At 44.3% G+C, this 19606-nt stretch overlaps 10 non-coding genes across 10 annotated transcripts; all 10 read right to left on the reverse strand.

The window, feature by feature from the left end:
• Window positions 1–4: 4 nt before the first annotated feature.
• Window positions 5–86, reverse strand: trnal-aag (transfer RNA leucine (anticodon AAG)). The gene has a single exon. It is a non-coding gene; the product is annotated as a tRNA-Leu (tRNA).
• A 491-nt stretch (window positions 87–577) lies between these two features.
• trnal-uag (transfer RNA leucine (anticodon UAG)) lies at window positions 578–659 on the reverse strand. The gene has a single exon. It is a non-coding gene; the product is annotated as a tRNA-Leu (tRNA).
• A 794-nt stretch (window positions 660–1453) lies between these two features.
• trnal-uag (transfer RNA leucine (anticodon UAG)) lies at window positions 1454–1535 on the reverse strand. Its single transcript has one exon. It is a non-coding gene; the product is annotated as a tRNA-Leu (tRNA).
• A 222-nt stretch (window positions 1536–1757) lies between these two features.
• Window positions 1758–1839, reverse strand: trnal-aag (transfer RNA leucine (anticodon AAG)). The gene has a single exon. It is a non-coding gene; the product is annotated as a tRNA-Leu (tRNA).
• Window positions 1840–2825: 986 nt separating this feature from the next.
• Window positions 2826–2907, reverse strand: trnal-uag (transfer RNA leucine (anticodon UAG)). Its single transcript has one exon. It is a non-coding gene; the product is annotated as a tRNA-Leu (tRNA).
• Window positions 2908–3397: 490 nt separating this feature from the next.
• On the reverse strand, window positions 3398–3479 carry trnal-uag (transfer RNA leucine (anticodon UAG)). Its single transcript has one exon. It is a non-coding gene; the product is annotated as a tRNA-Leu (tRNA).
• A 1669-nt stretch (window positions 3480–5148) lies between these two features.
• trnal-aag (transfer RNA leucine (anticodon AAG)) lies at window positions 5149–5230 on the reverse strand. Its single transcript has one exon. It is a non-coding gene; the product is annotated as a tRNA-Leu (tRNA).
• Window positions 5231–18537: 13307 nt separating this feature from the next.
• On the reverse strand, window positions 18538–18619 carry trnal-uag (transfer RNA leucine (anticodon UAG)). Its single transcript has one exon. It is a non-coding gene; the product is annotated as a tRNA-Leu (tRNA).
• Window positions 18620–18841: 222 nt separating this feature from the next.
• Window positions 18842–18923, reverse strand: trnal-aag (transfer RNA leucine (anticodon AAG)). Its single transcript has one exon. It is a non-coding gene; the product is annotated as a tRNA-Leu (tRNA).
• Window positions 18924–19414: 491 nt separating this feature from the next.
• On the reverse strand, window positions 19415–19496 carry trnal-uag (transfer RNA leucine (anticodon UAG)). Its single transcript has one exon. It is a non-coding gene; the product is annotated as a tRNA-Leu (tRNA).
• Window positions 19497–19606: the final 110 nt, after the last annotated feature.

Genomic DNA, 19606 nt, shown 5'->3' on the forward strand with positions numbered 1-19606 from the left:
GTCTTGGCAGCGGTGGGATTCGAACCCACGCCCCCGGAGAGACTGGAGCCTTAATCCAGCGCCTTAGACCGCTCGGCCACGCTACCTTGTGAGGGCACCTTCCGTGGGCCATTTTCGCCAATTTTTTCTTTTAATGTCTCTCTTCTCCACAGTTAAATCCGTCGAAATTCTACGTGAATTGAAGGAGCACCTCGACAGGTGGAAAGGCCTCCTAAATAAAGGGGGGACGCAGTTACACTCCTGGAGGCCCCCCTCCCTGCAGATTGCAATTCCATCTCTAATCAAACACACCTGAATTACCTAATCAAAGCCTTTGGGCCATCCTCCAAAATGGCAGCCAGCTGTGTCGCAGTTAAACTCAAAATCATGAGGTAGCTGTCAGATCACCAAAAAAATCTAAATGAGTCAAATTGGCTAACTCCATCATTATAGACTAGACATTTGTTATTATTATGTTTATATTCATTTTTGAAGTGACATTATTGCTGTCCCTGATTCAAGAGGGTGCAGATTTTCAGCCGCTTTTGCGCCTTTTCGGAGCACACTTAAGGTGTCTGGACCTCTTTAAAATCACTGCTGGCAGCGGTGGGATTCGAACCCACGCCCCCGAAGAGACTGGAGCCTAAATCCAGCGCCTTAGACCCCTCGGCCACGCTACCCTGATGTGGCTCGATTCGTGGGCCGTTTTCTGGCCATTTTTTTTTTCATAAATAGATTAAACGTTGGGTGCGGACCTTCATCGTCAGGCTCTGAAGCACGCCGAGTTTGGCCAAGGAAAGCAAAAGCGGCAGGGTTTGGAAGAGTCCGGGAGCAAGCAGTGTCACTTCTCCAGTGTTTTCGCTTAGGCATAGCAGCCACGAGTGCCTTCTAAAATGCTGTCTTGGCAGCGGTGGGATTCGAACCCACGCCTCCGAAGAGACTGGAGCCTTAATCCAGCGCCTTAGACCACTCGCCCACGCTACCTTGTGAGGGCACCTTCCGTGGGCCATTTTCGCCAATTTTTCCTTTTAATGTTTCTCTTCTCCACAGTTAAATCCGTCGAAATTCTACGTGCCTTGAAGGAGCACCTCGACAGGTGGAAAGGCCTCCTAAAAACAGGGGGGACGCAGTTACACTCCTGGAGGCCCCCTCCCTGCAGATTGCAATTCCATCTCTAATCAAACACACCTGAATTACCTAATCAAAGCCTTTGGGCCATCCTCCAAAATGGCAGCCAGCTGTGTCGCAGTTAAACTCAAAATCATGAGGTAGCTGTCAGATCACCAAAAAAATCTCAATGAGTCAAATTGGCTAACTCCATCATTATAGACTAGACATTTGTTATTATTATGTTTAAATTCATTTTTGAAGTGACATTATTACCATCCCTGATTCAAGAAGGTGCAGATTTTCAGCCGCTTTTGCGCCTTTTCGGAGCACTCTTAAGGTGTCTGGCCCTCTTTAAAATCACTGCTGGCAGCGGTGGGATTCTAACCCACGACCCCGAAGAGACTGGAGCCTAAATCCAGCGCCTTAGACCCCTCGGCCACGCTACCCTGACGTGGATTGATTCGTGGGCCGTTTTCTGGGCATTTTTTTTTTCATAAATAGATTAAACGTTGGGTGCGGACCTTCATCGTCAGGCTCTGAAGCACGCCGAGTTCGGCCAAGGAAAGCAAAAGCGGCAGGGTTTGGAAGAGTCCGGGAGCAAGCAGTGTCACTTCTCCAGTGTTTTCGCTTAGGCATAGCAGCCACGAGTGCCTTCTAAAATTCTGTCTTGGCAGCGGTGGGATTCGAACCCACGCCCCCGAAGAGACTGGAGCCTTAATCCAGCGCCTTAGACCGCTCGGCCACGCTACCTTGTGAGGGCACCTTCCGTGGTCCATTTTCGCCAATTTTTTCTTTTAATGTCTCTCTTCTCCACAGTTAAATCCGTCGAAATTCTACGTGCCTTGAAGGAGCACCTCGACAGGTGGAAAGGCCTCCTAAATACAGGGGGGACGCAGTTACACTCCTGGAGGCCCCCTCCCTGCAGATTGCAATTCCATCTCTAATCAAACACACCTGAATTACCTAATCAAAGCCTTTGGGCCATCCTCCAAAATGGCAGCCAGCTGTGTCGCAGTTAAACTCAAAATCATGAGGTAGCTGTCAGATCACCGAAAAAATCTAAATGAGTCAAATTGGCTAACTCCATCATTATAGACTAGACATTTGTTATTATTATGTTTAAATTCATTTTTGAAGTGACATTATTGCTGTCCCTGATTCAAGAGGGTGCAGATTTTCAGCCGCTTTTGCGCCTTAGACCCAGCGCCTTAGACCCAGCGCCTTAGACCGCTAGGCCACGCTACCTTGTGAGGGCACCTTCCGTGGGCCATTTTCGCCAATTTTTTCTTTTAATGTCTCTCTTCTCCACAGTTAAATCCGTCGAAATTCTACGTGCCTTGAAGGAGCACCTCGACAGGTGGAAAGGCCTCCTAAATATAGGGGGGACGCAGTTACACTCCTGGAGGCCCCCCTCCCTGCAGATTGCAATTCCATCTCTAATCAAACACACCTGAATTACCTAATCAAAGCCTTTGGGCCATCCTCCAAAATGGCAGCCAGCTGTGTCGCAGTTAAACTCAAAATCATGAGGTAGCTGTCAGATCACCAAAAAAATCTCAATGAGTCAAATTGGCTAACTCCATCATTATAGACTAGACATTTGTTATTATTATGTTTAAATTCATTTTTGAAGTGACATTATTACCGTCCCTGATTCAAGAGGGTGCAGATTTTCAGCCGCTTTTGCGCCTTTTCGGAGCACTCTTAAGGTGTCTGGCCCTCTTTAAAATCACTGCTGGCAGCGGTGGGATTCAAACCCACGCCCCCGAAGAGACTGGAGCCTAAATCCAGCGCCTTAGACCCCTCGGCCACGCTACCCTGACGTGGCTCGATTCGTGGGCCGTATTCGCCAATTTTTTCTTTTAATGTCTCTCTTCTCCACAGTTAAATCCGTCGAAATTCTACGTGCCTTGAAGGAGAACCTCGACAGGTGGAAAGGCCTCCTAAATACAGGGGGGACGCAGTTACACTCCTGGAGGCCCCCTCCCTGCAGATTGCAATTCCATCTCTAATCAAACACACCTGAATTACCTAATCAAAGCCTTTGGGCCATCCTCCAAAATGGCAGCCAGCTGTGTCGCAGTTAAACTCAAAATCATGAGGTAGCTGTCAGATCACCAAAAAAATCTCAATGAGTCAAATTGGCTAACTCCATCAGTATAGACTAGACATTTGTTATTATTATGTTTAAATTCATTTTTGAAGTGACATTATTGCTGTCCCTGATTCAAGAGGGTGCAGATTTTCAGCCGCTTTTGCGCCTTTTCGGAGCACTCTTAAGGTGTCTGGCCCTCTTTAAAATCACTGCTGGCAGCGGTGGGATTCGAACCCACGCCCCCGAAGAGACTGGAGCCTAAATCCAGCGCCTTAGACCCCTCGGCCACGCTACCCTGACGTGGCTCGATACGTGGGCCGTTTTCTGGCCATTTTTTTTCATAAATAGATTAAACGTTGGGTGCGGACCTTCATCGTCAGGCTCTGAAGCACGCCGAGTTCGGCCAAGGAAAGCAAAAGCGGCAGGGTTTGGAAGAGACCGGGAGCAAGCAGTGTCACTTCTCCAGTGTTTTCGCTTAGGCATAGCAGCCACGAGTGCCTTCTAAAATGCTGTCTTGGCAGCGGTGGGATTCGAACACACGCCCCCGAAGAGACTGGAGCCTTAATCCAGCGCCTTAGACCGCTCGGCCACGCTACCTTGTGAGGGCACCTTCCGTGGGCCATTTTCGCCAATTTTTTCTTTTAATGTCTCTCTTCTCCACAGTTAAATCCGTCGAAATTCTACGTGCCTTGACGGAGCACCTCGACAGGTGGAAAGGCCTCCTAAATACAGGGGGGACGCAGTTACACTCCTGGAGGCCCCCCTCCCTGCAGATTGCAATTCCATCTCTAATCAAACACACCTGAATTACCTAATCAAAGCCTTTGGGCCAACCTCCAAAATGGCAGCCAGCTGTGTCGCAGTTAAACTCAAAATCATGAGGTAGCTGTCAGATCACCAAAAAAATCTCAATGAGTCAAATTGGCTAACTCCATCATTATAGACTAGACATTTGTTATTATTATGTTTAAATTCATTTTTGAAGTGACATTATTACCGTCCCTGATTCAAGAGGGTGCAGATTTTCAGCCGCTTTTGCGCCTTTTCGGAGCACTCTTAAGGTGTCTGGCCCTCTTTAAAATTACTGCTGGCAGCGGTGGGATTCGAACCCACGCCCCCGAAAAGACTGGAGCCTTAATACAGCGCCTTAGACCCCTCGGCCACTCTACCCTGACGTGGCTCGATTCGTGGGCCGTTTTCGCCAACTTTTTCTTTTAATGTCTCTCTTCTCCACAGTTAAATCCGTCGAAATTCTACGTGCCTTGAAGGAGCACCTCGACAGGTGGAAAGGCCTCCTAAATACAGGGGGGACGCAGTTACACTCCTGGAGGCCCCCTCCCTGCAGATTGCAATTCCATCTCTAATCAAACACACCTGAATTACCTAATCAAAGCCTTTGGGCCATCCTCCAAAATGGCAGCCAGCTGTGTCGCAGTTAAACTTAAAATCATGAGGTAGCTGTCAGATCACCAAAAACATCTCAATGAGTCAAATTGGCTAACTCCATCAGTATAGACTAGACATTTGTTATTATTATGTTTAAATTCATTTTTGAAGTGACATTATTGCTGTCCCTGATTCAAGAGGGTGCAGATTTTCAGCCGCTTTTGCGCCTTTTCGGAGCACACTTAAGGTGTCTGGCCCTCTTTAAAATCACTGCTGGCAGCGGTTGGATTCGGACCCACGCCCCCGAAGAGACTGGAGACTAAATCCAGCGTCTTAGACCCCTCGGCCACGCTACCCTGACTTGGCTCGATTCGTGGGCCGTTTTCTGGGCATTTTTTTTTTCATAAATAGATTAAACGTTGGGTGCGGACCTTCATCGTCAGGCTCTGAAGCACGCCGAGTTCGGCCAAGGAAAGCAAAAGCGGCAGGGTTTGGAAGAGACCGGGAGCAAGCAGTGTCACTTCTCCAGTGTTTTCGCTTAGGCATAGCAGCCACGAGTGCCTTCTAAAATGCTGTCTTGGCAGCGGTGGGATTCGAACCCACGCCCCTGAAGAGACTGGAGCCTTAATCCAGCGCCTTAGACCGCTCGGCCACGCTACCTTGTGAGGGCACCTTCCGTGGTCCATTTTCGCCAATTTTTTCTTTTAATGTCTTTTAAACTCAAAATCTCGACCCGAAAAACCTGTCGGTTTTTTCGGGTCGGAAAAAAAGGTTTCTCCAATCTTCTTGAAACTCTGGATTCTGTTAGAGGGTGATGAGACTTAGACCTGAGTGCAAAAATGGAGGCTCTAGACCCTTCCTGACCAGAGCTATGGACATCCCACGTTGCATTTATTACATTATAAAAAATAATGGGTTCGTGGTCAGTGGAATTATGGGATGGGACTTGGTGCTACGGACTCAGGGGGGGCCCCTGAGTGCAGTAAAATAGTTTTTATCATGATTTGGAACTTTCATTAATATGTGTTTCACAGAAAATGTGTCCCATCCCACGTAGAATTTATCTCAGTACCAAAACGTGGTTTCAAGGACACCCATTTTAATGCAAACTAAACACTGAAATGACTTGAAAATTAGTGAGATGTGTTCAGTGGAGTGTGCTTAGTACAGTAGAGGTGGTTGGGCCTGAAAAAGTAGTTTTTAATCATCTGGAAGTCCCGTTGGAGACATGGGTGACAGCCATTTAACCACTGAACGTATGGGAATGTTTGTTTTTCTCGAATATCTCAAAAACCACACGGCGAAAAAATTTCAAACTCGGGTCGTCTGTAGGCCTCGAGGAGCCCTATCCAATGAGCCCACTCCCGTCCCCGAGGGCCTCGGGGCCTGGGAGTTACGTCCGGTCAAAGTCGCAGCTTTGTCGGCTTATATCTCGAGAACCCCTGGCTCAATGTTCCCCAAACTCTATTAGATTGTAGTGCTGGACGGGCTCTTTCGAATGAGCCCACCCCCGAGGTCCAACTCGCCCGGGTCCCCGAGTTATAGCCGTTCAAAGTCGGGGGACCCAGCGAACGGCGAACCACTAAGGGGGCGTCCCCGCGGCCCGCCACCGCCCTGGTTCGAGTCGGGGCCCCCGTGGGACCTCCTCACCCCAATTTGAGCTCTCTGGGTCTTCGCGTTCCCGAGATATGAGCGATTTTGTTCCCGAGATCGTGACGTCATCAGCGGGCGCCATTTTAGAACGCGCCCGACGGTTTTCGGCTAATATCTCCGCGAAAACACGGCCAAAATTCATAATTTTTTATCATTCTTTTCAGCTCAACTAGACGGTTCCAAAGAGCCCAGCCACGGCCGGATCCGTTGCGTTTTCGCTTAGATAAATGTGTATTTGCATCTCCATCTCTGGCCCCCGGGGGCCCACGGGGCCGTGGGTGGTCTCAAAGTAAAGGTCTCGTCCCCCTCTAAACGAGATACAATTTTGGTGTCCGTAAGACCCAGTGGGACATCACAAAAAATTAATACGTCGCTGCTCACATCAGTCACCAAGCACAATCAATGGCCTCATCACAAACGGGGGTTGGGAAACGCTTAGAAAGCGGCTAGGGCCCTCAAACTCGGGGGCCCCACTCAGGGACGGGAGACGACGGAACTCGCCGAGTTTCGGGCTCCTGCGACCTTCCGTCTCCTCACGGGAGCGCGTTCTGTCGGTTTGACCTTTTTGACCCCGTGACGTGTTTTTCACCCTTTCGACCGCCGAACGAGGCCCCAGGGCCACCAAACTTTTAGGGCCGCACCAGGGGGCCGTGGCGAGAAGGAAAATGGCGTCCCCTAGTCGATCGGACGTTTCTAAGCGAAGTCCGCGAAACCGTTGTGGTGATTCATTTAATGGGCGAGTGGGATTTTCATGGAAAGGTCCCAGGGGCCCCAAATTCGGCACGGTGACCCCTGGGCCCGCCCCGAGCGACGTACCGAAAGCACCGGGCCCTAGAGTAAAGGCAAATATATTTTAGCCTCTATGCAAAATCTCTCCCTCGAGGCTGTTTCACTCTCACACTGAAAGAGCCTTTCAGGCCTTTAAATGATTTGATGGCGGGGGAGGGGCAATTTTTTGCAAAGGCCCTCGAGTTCCAGGATTCGGGGCCCCGCGTCAGGGGCCCCTGGAGAGTCGGAATCCTAAGTCCCGGGGTGCCACGACCCTCCGTCTGCGTACAGGGGCCGTCCCACGGGCCATTTGCAGGCATGTCGGTTTTGGCCACTTTTTCGGCATTTTCGGCCAAAATGGCAGCCAGCTGTGTCGCAGTTAAACTCAGAATCATGAGATAGCTGTCAGATCACCAAAAAAATCTCAATGAGTTAAATTGGCTAACTCCATCATTATAGACTAGACATTTGTTATTATTATGTTTAAATTCATTTTTGAAGTGACATTATTGCTGTCCCTGATTCAAGAGGGTGCAGATTTTCAGCCGCTTTTGCGCCTTAGACCCAGCCCCTTAGACCGCTCGGCCACGCTACCTTGTGAGGGCACCTTCCGTGGGCCATTTTCGCCAATTTTTTCTTTTAATGTCTCTCTTCTCCACAGTTAAATCCGTCGAAATTCTACGTGCCTTGAAGGAGCACCTCGACAGGTGGAAAGGCCTCCTAAATACAGGGGGGACGCAGTTACACTCCTGGAGGCCCCCCTCCCTGCAGATTGCAATTCCATCTCTAATCAAACACACCTGAATTACCTAATCAAAGCCTTTGGGCCATCCTCCAAAATGGCAGCCAGCTGTGTCGCAGTTAAACTCAAAATCACGAGGTAGCTGTCAGATCACCAAAAAAATCTCAATGAGTCAAATTGGCTAACTCCATCATTATAGACTAGACATTTGTTATTATTATGTTTAAATTCATTTTTGAAGTGACATTATTGCTGTCCCTGATTCAAGAGGGGGCAGATTTTCAGCCGCTTTTGCGCCTTTTCGGAGCAAAAAAGAGACTGGAGCCTAAATCCAGCGCCTTAAACACCTCGGCCACGCTACCCTGACGAGGCTCGTTTCGTGGGCCGTTTTCTGGCCATTTTTTTTTTCATAAATAGATTAAACGTTGGGTGCGTACCTTCATCGTCAGGCTCTGAAGCACGCCGAGTTCGGCCAAGGAAAGCAAAAGCGGCAGGGTTTGGAAGAGACCGGGAGCAAGCAGTGTCACTTCTCCAGTGTTTTCGCTTAGGCATAGCAGCCACGAGTGCCTTCTAAAATGCTGTCTTGGCAGCGGTGGGATTTGAACCCACACCCCCGAAGAGACTGGAGCCTTAATCCAGCGCCTTAGACCGCTCGGCCACGCTACCTTGTGAGGGCACCTTCCGTGGGCCATTTTCGCCAATTTTTTCTTTTAATGTCTCTGTTCTCCACAGTTAAATCCGTCGAAATTCTACGTGCCTTGAAGGAGCACCTCGACAGGTGGAAAGGCCTCCTAAATACAGGGGGGACGCAGTTACACTCCTGGAGGCCCCCCTCCCTGCAGATTGCAATTCCATCTCTAATCAAACACACTTGAATTACCTAATCAAAGCCTTTGGGCCATCCTCCAAAATGGCAGCCAGCTGTGTCGCAGTTAAACTCAAAATCATGAGGTAGCTGTCAGATCACCAAAAAAATCTCAATGAGTCAAATTGGCTAACTCCATCATTATAGACTAGACATTTGTTATTATTATGTTTAAATTCATTTTTGAAGTGATATTATTGCTGTCCCTGATTCAAGAGGGTGCAGATTTTCAGCCGCTTTTGCGCCTTTTCGGAGCACACTTAAGGTGTCTGGCCCTCTTTAAAATCACTGCTGGCAGCAGTGGGATTCAAACCCACACCCCCGAAGAGACTGGAGCCTAAATCCAGCGCCTTAGACCCCTCGGCCACACTACCCTGACGAGGCTCATTTCGTGGGCCGTTTTCTGGCCATTTTTTTTTTTCATAAATAGATTAAACGTTGGGTGCGTACCTTCATCGTCAGGCTCTGAAGCACGCCGAGTTCGGCCAAGGAAAGCAAAAGCGGCAGGGTTTGGAAGAGACCGGGAGCAAGCAGTGTCACTTCTCCAGTGTTTTCGCTTAGGCATAGGAGCCACGAGTGCCTTCTAAAATGCTGTCTTGTCAGCGGTGGGATTCGAACCCACGCCCCCAAAGAGACTGGAGCCTTAATCCAGCGCCTTAGACCGCTCGGCCACGCTACCTTGTGAGGGCACCTTCCGTGGGCCATTTTCGCCAATTTTTTCTTTTAATGTCTCTCTTCTCCACAGTTAAATCCGTCGAAATTCTACGTGCCTTCAAGGAGCACCTCGACAGGTGGAAAGGCCTCCTAAATACAGGGGGGACGCAGTTACACTCCTGGAGGCCCCCCTCCCTGCAGATTGCAATTCCATCTCTAATCAAACACACCTGAATTACCTAATCAAAGCCTTTGGGCCATCCTCCAAAATGGCAGCCAGCTGTGTCGCAGTTAAACTCAAAATCATGAGGTAGCTGTCAGATCACCAAAAAAATCTCAATGAGTCAAATTGGCTAACTCCATCATTATAGACTAGACATTTGTTATTATTATGTTTAAATTCATTTTTGAAGTGACATTATTGCTGTCCCTGTTTCAAGAGGGTGCAGATTTTCAGCCGCTTTTGCGCCTTAGACCCAGCGCCTTAGACCGCTCGGCCACGCTACCTTGTGAGGGCACCTTCCGTGGGCCATTTTCGCCAATTTTTTCTTTTAATGTCTCTCTTCTCCACAGTTAAATCCGTCGAAATTCTACGTGCCTTGAAGGAGCACCTCGACAGGTGGAAAGGCCTCCTAAATACAGGGGGGACGCAGTTACACTCCTGGAGGCCCCCCTCCCTGCAGATTGCAATTCCATCTCTAATCAAACACACCTGAATTACCTAATCAAAGCCTTTGGGCCATCCTCCAAAATGGCAGCCAGCTGTGTCGCAGTGAAACTCAAAATCATGAGGTAGCTGTCAGATCACCAAAAAAATCTCAATGAGTCAAATTGGCTAACTCCTGTTGTGGCAAAAATTAATCTCAAACAAACATCACTGCGTAAGAGACACTCAGAGTCAAATTATATAAAATAGAAGTATTTATTCTTGCAAGAATAGGAGCAGTCTAATACACAGTTGTTACCCTGTGCAGAAGAGTGACACCCCCCAGACAGACTGAACTAGCTTTTATCTTAGTTTTAAGGATTTCTTCCCCCCAGAGCCTTCCTCCCAGTAGTTTTCCATAGACGTCACTAGTTGGCCCACTAAGCTCCCCTGCACTAAGTGGCCTTCTGACATCTAGGTCAGAGGTCCTTGTTCGTCTGTTCTCTGGAGTGTCTCCCTCTTCTGCCTCCCCAGGTACATAAACAGAATCCTCTCTCACTACAAGTGAGAGACACACATGTGACATTCTTTGAATCATCTATATTTTACTAAAGATCAATGAATATAATTAAAATTGCCACTACAACTCCTCACTTTTTATCATTCTGATTACCCATAATCACAATAATAAACAATAAAACAAATTTTAAGTCATATCATCACACTTATACTCTTCATCTCTGATTTTTTGCATAAATGATCACTCTCCTTGAACCTGTGAAGAAAAGTTTAGAATGAAGAAGCATAAGGCTGTTTTTGTGGGGGAAAGGCCCCGTAATATTTTAGCTAGCAAGTAAACATTTTTACGACGCCGGGCTAAGCGAGAAATCACTGTTCCTGCGCTCCTGTAAACAGACCCTCAGTCACGCCAGTAAGGAAAAAGGTAGTTATAACATAGTAAGGAAACAAACAGATAAAGTATAATAAAAATCACTCAGTTTCAAACCCTATCTTTGTACGCCATCTCGTAACACGGATGACCGCTGCTTGTAACCTTCTTTAAATCTTTTGCCCTTAATCTTTCTCAGAAAATAAACAAATAGAAGAAAAACAAACAGAACATACATTTAACACATATCTCACTGTAGCTCCCGCTACCTGTATCGTCGCATAATTTTGTTCATCCTTGGGATAGACTGTCATTTTCACCAATTGAACAGACAGCATGTTTCACCTGTCACTGTAATCATATTCCCCCATGAATAACAAAATTATTAGAATAACAATCCTAACTCCTATCATTAAGCCTTTTCCATTAATCTACACCCATCTCCATATTTCACCTCGGTTTTCCTAACCATATTTTGTTCACTTCTAATTCAATTTAGTAAGCTCTATTTAATGCCATATTTAACAAAATCTAACCAGAGAAGTCTTATAATTTTGTCCATTCTTCTAACCAATGCAGTTGTTCAATATTAACTCTAATATTTCCATTACAGACACAATCAATATATTTTCTACATTTACAATCAAATCAATACCTAGTTTGATTCAATCAAACAAAATCATCACGAAAACAGATTATTCTGTTAAACTTAAACCATCAGTTGTGTTGATCATCTCGTTCGCCCCATGGACGTTCCGTGTTCTTTTACCTTTAACTTTCAATTCAAACATGCTGTGGTTCTACTTAATAAGCTTCAACAATTATCCCTACAATTTACATTAATTAATAGATCTTCTCTTCCCAAAAACATTTTCCTTAAATATTTCCTAATGAATAAGTAACCAATCAAATCTTTTGATCTACTGTATATCAATACTAAGCCCTATTTTGATTTAATCAAATAAAATCCTCAAAATAATCACAAAACCACATTCTTAAACCATTAGTTGGTTCACATCCTCCTCCAGGTGTGTTGATCATCTCGTTCGCCCCATGGACTATGGGATGGTTGTGGCCTGTTGGTGTAGGTGAGAGGCTTGGACCCAGGTGTCACACTCTCCAACCATTTTCTGATCCTTATAAGGTTTTCCCTTATATCACGACCGCACCCCCACTGGAGTGAACTTTCACCTGTGAATGGAGACCTTAAGTATTTTGTTAGTGGCCGCTTGTCTAGCAGCTCGTCCCCTTTGGTGTGACCTGTGGAATCAACAACCTGAAACATTATCTCCGGATAATTTCTTGCTCACTTAATAGCACTCGGGGTCCTTTTACCCTGAAAAACACTCAACCCCTGTCCTCATGTCCACACAATATTTATACATTTGGAAGAGAATTAGTTCTGTTTGATCCAATCCATCCTGACATTCTGTAAAAGGAAAATTTTAAGTTATGCGCTGCGCAGGTGTAGCACCTTTCTGCCACAATAATAACCCAGGCCAGGATAGTTAGCCAAATTCATCCATAACCATCATTTTATTGGCACATGTTGCCCTGTCTCCCAATCCTGCATGCTCTCTGTAAAGAGAAACAAATTTCGAGGTTATTGTCAGATAGTAAAGTACGTAGTTTCTTTTGTCTACTGTTCTCCCGTGGCCTTCGATGCCCTGGCGTTTCCTGTTGAAACAATCTTTGTTATTGGTGTGTGCACACTCACAGACATCAATTTTGTTAGGCAGAAAAAATGGCTTCTTTCAGGGCTTTTATCAAATTACCCCTAGTGTTCTCCCAACATTTATTCAGCAACTGTGAACCCCTTAATAAACCATATTTGGCAATTGTTATACCATCTCCCTCTTGATGCACGACACACCTCGAGCATCAATTTAACATAACATTTAACATAGTGTTTTTATAAAGTTTGCCATCAACACTAACCCAAACGTTGTCCTTCAGACAAATTCCCTCCAGACATCTTTCTCTGCCTCTGAAACAAAAATATTACATTCTTCACTTAAAGCCACAATCTCATCTTCTTATCGAAGTATTTGAAAGGCAACGGCCCTCAGTCTCACAGCGAATCTTGCTTTTCAGGCCTGTTGTTTGGTCTCTCAAGTCAGTCATCTACAAACATTTCCAAAGTCATCAATTTTCCCTATCAGGTCAAGTCGTGCTGTACAGACTTGGTCAATGTCAGTCAATCATTTCTCCCCCTTTGTTCACAATAATCATAAATGTGAGAGGCTCTCTTGATAATTTCATGTTGACTTAGCCAATATGTCACTTTGTTGTTTCCCTCAAATCTACAACATTTTCATTTATCTCAGCCCATGCCAGATGTTGATCTACAACTACACAATTCCAATTTACTTAAACTGATCTTCAAATCTACATTATGTATGACAAAAGTATTACTACCAGACAGAGCTTGATGGCCAATCAACTTAAAGCTTGTCCCATGTTCTGTATTGTCTTTTCATCAGAATTATCAGCTTCTTTAAAATTTGTCATTTGCCTTAACCCATCTGTAATGATAAACTCATTCCAGAGGTTAATGACGCAATATACACACCATTCAGGCGGAATATTAGTGCCCCAAACTAATACATACAAGACATAAAGTGCTGTCACCATCACACACACTCATACTAGACACACATATGTTAACTGCTCATTCTCAATGTTCACTTTTCTTTATATTATTGCTAAAAGATTTAAATTTTAAATAAGATTTTAACCTTTCCATTTTTCCTGTAGCTTCTACCTAATTTTACATGGTATCTTAACCACTTTCAAAGCACGTCTTGTTCATTATTCATTTGATTTTTAGACAAGTCAGCTGGGTTGTTTTGTTTCATTATCATTATTTTGCTTCAGCTTGCTCTAGCAGGCAGATAACAGAAAGACAGACACAGTTACCATCCCTTCCTCCAACTCAGGCAGTCTCTCTCACTATAAATAAATTTCTAAGACTGTAACTTATATAAAATGTAATATTAAATTCGTTACACTAATCTTTGACCATTCACCTTTGTTATCCAGACTTTTCTTAAATCTACAAGAGCTGTCTTCATCTTTAGCCACCACCATGTCTAACGACCTTCAGGAGTTAAAACTATGTCATAGACCTATTAGTTCAAAATCAACACTATGATTTTCCTTGCCCATAAGGCAAACCAGTACATAAAAAGTTTTGCTACTGTCTCCACAACAACTAATGGGAATCACTTCATGGCCTCAGCTGGCTCTTGAAAGCCCACTCCTGTTAGCCCTTTATCTATAATCTCCATCAGGGTGTTTTCCCCTGGCATATTTGCAGACGCTTGTCACAAATAAAAAAAACAAGCCATACAATGAATGCGGTTTCTGGTGATTGGTATTAGAGGAACACTCACGTTTCTGGGTCAGACTGCCTGTAACTCCTCACAGCTCATCCGCCCTAACGATAAAGGATGCTGCTGGCCTCACAGTCATCCGCTCCACTCTCATACCTTTCTCACATAAACACCTCCATCTTGAGATGCCAGTGACTTTACGTGATCCACTCTGGCTTGGGTTGCCCCCTGTCTGGCCAATAGAAGGTCTTACCCGTCATAGAGATGGTCAGTCGTGCCCACTGGTGACCGCTCTTTCCCATCACAGGCTGTTTGCTTCAACAGAACTCAGCTGTTTTCTAGAGCTTAGGAAAGGCACGTTCAAGAGTCACCAGAGCCATTCGGATTGCCCAATAGTGTTCACACAGGGAGACAGGTCAATAACAACAGTATTTAATCACTTAAATCCATTAACTATCTTAAAAGCAGCAACCAAGCTACTTGGATTATACTCAGTGAATTTAGATCACAACCGTACATTCAGTGTACTTCATCTGTAGCCGGAGCCATCGGTCCTGAATGGTGGAGACTAAATGAGACAAAGAAGTTACTGGTCCTAAAATAAGCTAATCAAAATGTCATCTCTATCTGTATTATTGTTTTAAATACTTCTTTAAAGTCATTCAGTTTTATTTTTAAAACATCTCTGTGTCTATGATCTTCAACTGAAACACTGTGCTTTACTTATTATCACAGATACCAGCTTTTAGCTGACTCATTGAATGAGAGAGACTCTGAGACTCTATTGGATGGTACACTGCTCTCTCATATACTTCTAACATCAAACATTTATCTATCATCTTTTAACTCTATCCCAGCTTAAGGCATCTTTGCCAGAAATTACATACGGTTTCAAATAAACATATTATTTATATTTGTCTTTTGCCCACCTCAGGGAATTTAGACATTACAAATTTCCACTCAGATTGAGTCTCTGTCACACTGGCAGTTTCAGGCACAGCACACATCAGATTTTAGATAAGCGAACTGTTTCAATACAGCCCATAACAAACTTATCTTTTGAAAGCAAAACATCAGCTTCTAGTTCTTTCATGGTCAACTTTTCAAGCTGTTTGTTTAATCAGATGCCTTTCAACACATTTTACATTTAGCAACTGTTAATTCAGTAGCCTACTGCTTCTGCTTATTTGTTCTTACATAATGGTAATTATTCTAGTTCTCAATAACGTTTCACATTTCTCAATCTCAATTTTAGTTGTCAAGTTCTCAATTACCATAACTTAATATCTTCAAAAGTTTTCTCTTCTAGGAGTTTATCAGTCTCCAATCAGGATTCACACTAACTTTGACAAGGCTACTCTGCATCTTTTGCAGTTATTATAAATCATCTTTGAGATCTGTCTCTCTATATTACCTTTACATATTTTGCAACTCACATTTGTTGGAGTCACAAAAGGATTCACTTTAAGACTTCAATCTTTTACCTTGTTTTTTATCTCTTATTTCTCAGACCAAAAAATTGTCACTGTCGTCATTTAAACACTGATCTATTTTCAACCCTACATTATTATCAGAAATGTGTCACGTGTTAAATGGTCCTACTGACCACAGTCAAGACAATCTCTGTCATCTGGTTGGTTCGTGTGTCAGCCTCAACTACAGCATCAGACACCTTGCAGTTTGATCACTGTGAGCTTCCAAAGGGCTTCAACTTAACTGCACACCCTTGAAGCAGTGTCCCATTCAGGAATGTAAACAGACCCACTGATAAGCAGTTCTCTGTATTCCTTTGACCATCCACCAATGGCGGATTCAATCACAATAGCCAAATCATAATCTTCATCATTATTATTGGCAGAACATTATACATTATTGATTTCCAGAATCTTTGGACATAGCTGTCTTTACACCTTACTAATTTGGTATTATCATCAACAACACTAATTACAAGTACTGTTGCTGTTATCCCAGCTTATCTTTTACAAAACATCATCTGCAAATCTCTTCAAAGTGAGATCTTCAGAGCAGAGCTGTTTACAGCATTTGCTCTCTTCTGTCTCACTATTTATTTACTTATTTATTTTCCCGGACTGTTCCGTTACTCTTCATAAAGTGTAACAATTTGTACATCATTATTTTCATTTCCACTGGTTTGAAGCCTTTTTTCCTTCCATCACATTATTGTCTCAGTCTTATCTCTACTGTTTCTCCAAAACAGATTATATCACTCAGTCCGTAAATTACACAGACAACCATTATAGCTACTTGCTTCAATACCCTTATTTTCTTAACATTAATAAAATAAGGCAGATATATCATCATTTCAATCATTATTTTATCAAAATCTAGAATTGCTCCCCATTCTGCTTAAAACATTCTTCATATCATGTTAATCCCTGTCAATCATACAATGCCTTATTTTATTCTAAAACTTTTCATATCATTTAAACATTTTACATTTGACTTCCATAAATTCTATCAGACCATGTCTATTTTCATCACATATAGTTTTCTACTATATTTCTCCTTTCTTTTCCCTACATGCCAGTTCCTTCATTATCCTCTCCTTTCTTTTCTCAAACATGCCAGTTCCTTCATTATCTAACCAGTACATGATTGTTTGAACAATCCCCACACACACATATCTCACACACCAACCTTTTTGTTTTTTTCACTTCCCTCTTCCACCAAGTCTCACTTACCGTTCCCTCTATTTCACACAGACAGCCTTATTGCTTCTTGCTACTTCAATCCTTGTCATATAAATTTAAGTTCTATAGACATCTAATGTCATGCATCCATTTACTGGATGAAGAAGTAAAAACATTATTTCTCCTGGCAGTTCGACATTTTATCTTCAACTGAACAATCCATTATCTGTTCACATTTTTTACACACATGTTGAACGCAGCCACAACAACCTTTTGTCCCGCTGCCCTGTTCCACTGATTCTCGCACACTCTTAGTCTATTTGTGCTCATGGTAGCTCATGATCATGGTATTTTCTCAGTTTTTTTTCCAATATCTAAAACATACATTTCCCCCCATACTTTCCTAGTTCTACAGAAAACCGGTGTATCAAATTTGGCATGCTTACTCTGAGATTTTCCCATACTGGCTGTTTTCTGTTCTCTGTGGATTTCTCTTCAACGCGCGTTTTCTTTAATCTGTTAGGCGTCCCTAAACAAATCCGATTCTTTCTTTTAACCCAAATCGGTCGGGTTGCACTATTAGTGCCCTCCTAATTATGGTTTACCAAAAAATTCTGGTTCCCCCTAATTAGCCTCAGTACCTAAAAACAATTTGCTCCGTCGTGGAACAACTAATTTTCAGGGTACCTATCTGTTTGAAATCTCTTGATCTGTTACAGTTCTCACTTAATCCCAGATTATTTATCTGCTTGAAATTTCTTGTTCTGTTGCAGACCTCAATTAATCTCAGATTTTTCCCTCGTATCTGTTTGAAATTTCTTGATCTATATAGATCTCAATTAATCTCAGATTACGTACCACAGAAACAGCCTTCAGCCAATATGGTTCAATTTTACTCTTCTCCCCAATTAAACTGAATTTAATTAACTTACCCAAAAGAAAATAAATTGAACTGTCTCTTACCAGAGATGCTTCTGTTGCCACCTGCGGGTTCTTTAGATTCCAGTGGTCGATTCTCCCGGCCCTGATATCGGTCGGCCCCTCTCTCTCAAGTTTACGAGGTAGAGCTGGAACTTACTTAGTCCAGGTGGCCAAACACCGTCCGATCTCAGGTCCAGGAGGCACGTCCAAGGAATCCCACTTCTGACACCAAAACTGTTGTGGCAAAAATTCATCTCAAACAAACATCACTGCGTAAGAGACACTCAGAGTCAAATTATATAAAATAGAAGTATTTATTCTTGCAAGAATAGGAGCAGTCTAATACACAGTTGTTACCCTGTGCAGAAGAGTGACACCCCCCCAGACAGACTGAACTAGCTTTTATCTTAGTTTCAAGGCCTTCTTCCCCCCAGAGCCTTCCTCCCGGTAGTTTTCCATAGACGTCACTAGTTGGCCCACTAAGCTCCCCTGCACTAAGTGGCCTTCTGACATCTAGGTCAGAGGTCCTTGTTCGTCTGTTCTCTGGAGTGTCTCCCTCTTCTGCCTCCCCAGGTACATAAACAGAATCCTCTCTCACTACAAGTGAGAGACACACATGTGACATTCTTTGAATCATCTATATTTTACTAAAGATCAATGAATATCATTAAAATTGCCACTACACTCCATCATTATAGACTAGACATTTGTTATTATTATGTTTAAATTCATTTTTGAAGTGACATTATTACCATCCCTGATTCTAGAGGGTGCAGATTTTCAGCCGCTTTTGCGCCTTTTCGGAGCACTCTTAAGGTGTCTGGCCCTCTTTAAAATCACTGCTGGCAGCGGTGGGATTCGAACCCACGCCCCCGAAGAGACTGGAGCCTAAATCCAGCGCCTTAGACCCCTCGGCCACGCTACCCTGACGTGGCTCGATTCGTGGGCCGTTTTCTGGCCATTTTTTTTTTCATAAATAGATTAAACGTTGGGTGCGGACCTTCATCGTCAGGCTCTGAAGCACGCCCAGTTCGGCCAAGGAAAGCAAAAGCGGCAGGGTTTGGAAGAGACCGGGAGCAAGCAGTGTCACTTCTCCAGTGTTTTCGCTTAGGCATAGCAGCCACGAGTGCCTTCTAAAATGCTGTCTTGGCAGCGGTGGGATTCGAACCCACGCCCCCGAAGAGACTGGAGCCTTAATCCAGCGCCTTAGACCGCTCGGCCACGCTACCTTGTGAGGGCACCTTCCGTGGGCCATTTTCGCCAATTTTTTCTTTTACTGTCTCTCTTCTCCACAGTTAAATCCGTCGAAATTCTACGTGCCTTGAAGGAGCACCTCGACAGGTGGAAAGGCCTCCTAAATACAGGGGGGACGCAGTTACACTCCTGGAGGCCCCCCTCCCTGCAGATTGCAATTCCATCTCTAATCAAACACACCTGAATTACCTAATCAAAGCCTTTGGGCCATCCTCCAAAATGGCAGCCAGCTGTGTCGCAGTTAAACTCAAAATCATGAGATAGCTGTCAGATCACCAAAAAAATCTCAATGAGTCAAATTGGCTAACTTCATCATTATAGACTAGACATTTGTTATTATTATGTTTAAATTCATTTTTGAAGTGACATTATTGCTGTCCCTGATTCAAGAGGGTGCAGATTTTCAGCCGCTTTTGCGCCTTTTCGGAGCACACTTAAGGTGTCTGGACCTCTTTAAAATCACTGCTGGCAGCGGTGGGATTCGAACCCACGCCCCCGAAGAGACTGGAGCCTAAATCCAGCGCCTTAGACCCCTCGGCCACGCTACCCTGACGTGGATCGATTCGTGGGCCGTTTTCTGGCCATTTTTTTTTCATAAATAGATTAAACGTTGGGTGCGGACCTTCATCGTCAGGCTCTGAAGCACGCCTAGTTCGGC

The sequence above is a fragment of the Rhinichthys klamathensis genome, unplaced genomic scaffold (assembly GCF_029890125.1).
Source record: "Rhinichthys klamathensis goyatoka isolate OS25496 unplaced genomic scaffold, OSU_Roscu_1.1 h1tg000035l_1, whole genome shotgun sequence".
NCBI lineage: Eukaryota > Metazoa > Chordata > Actinopteri > Cypriniformes > Leuciscidae > Rhinichthys > Rhinichthys klamathensis.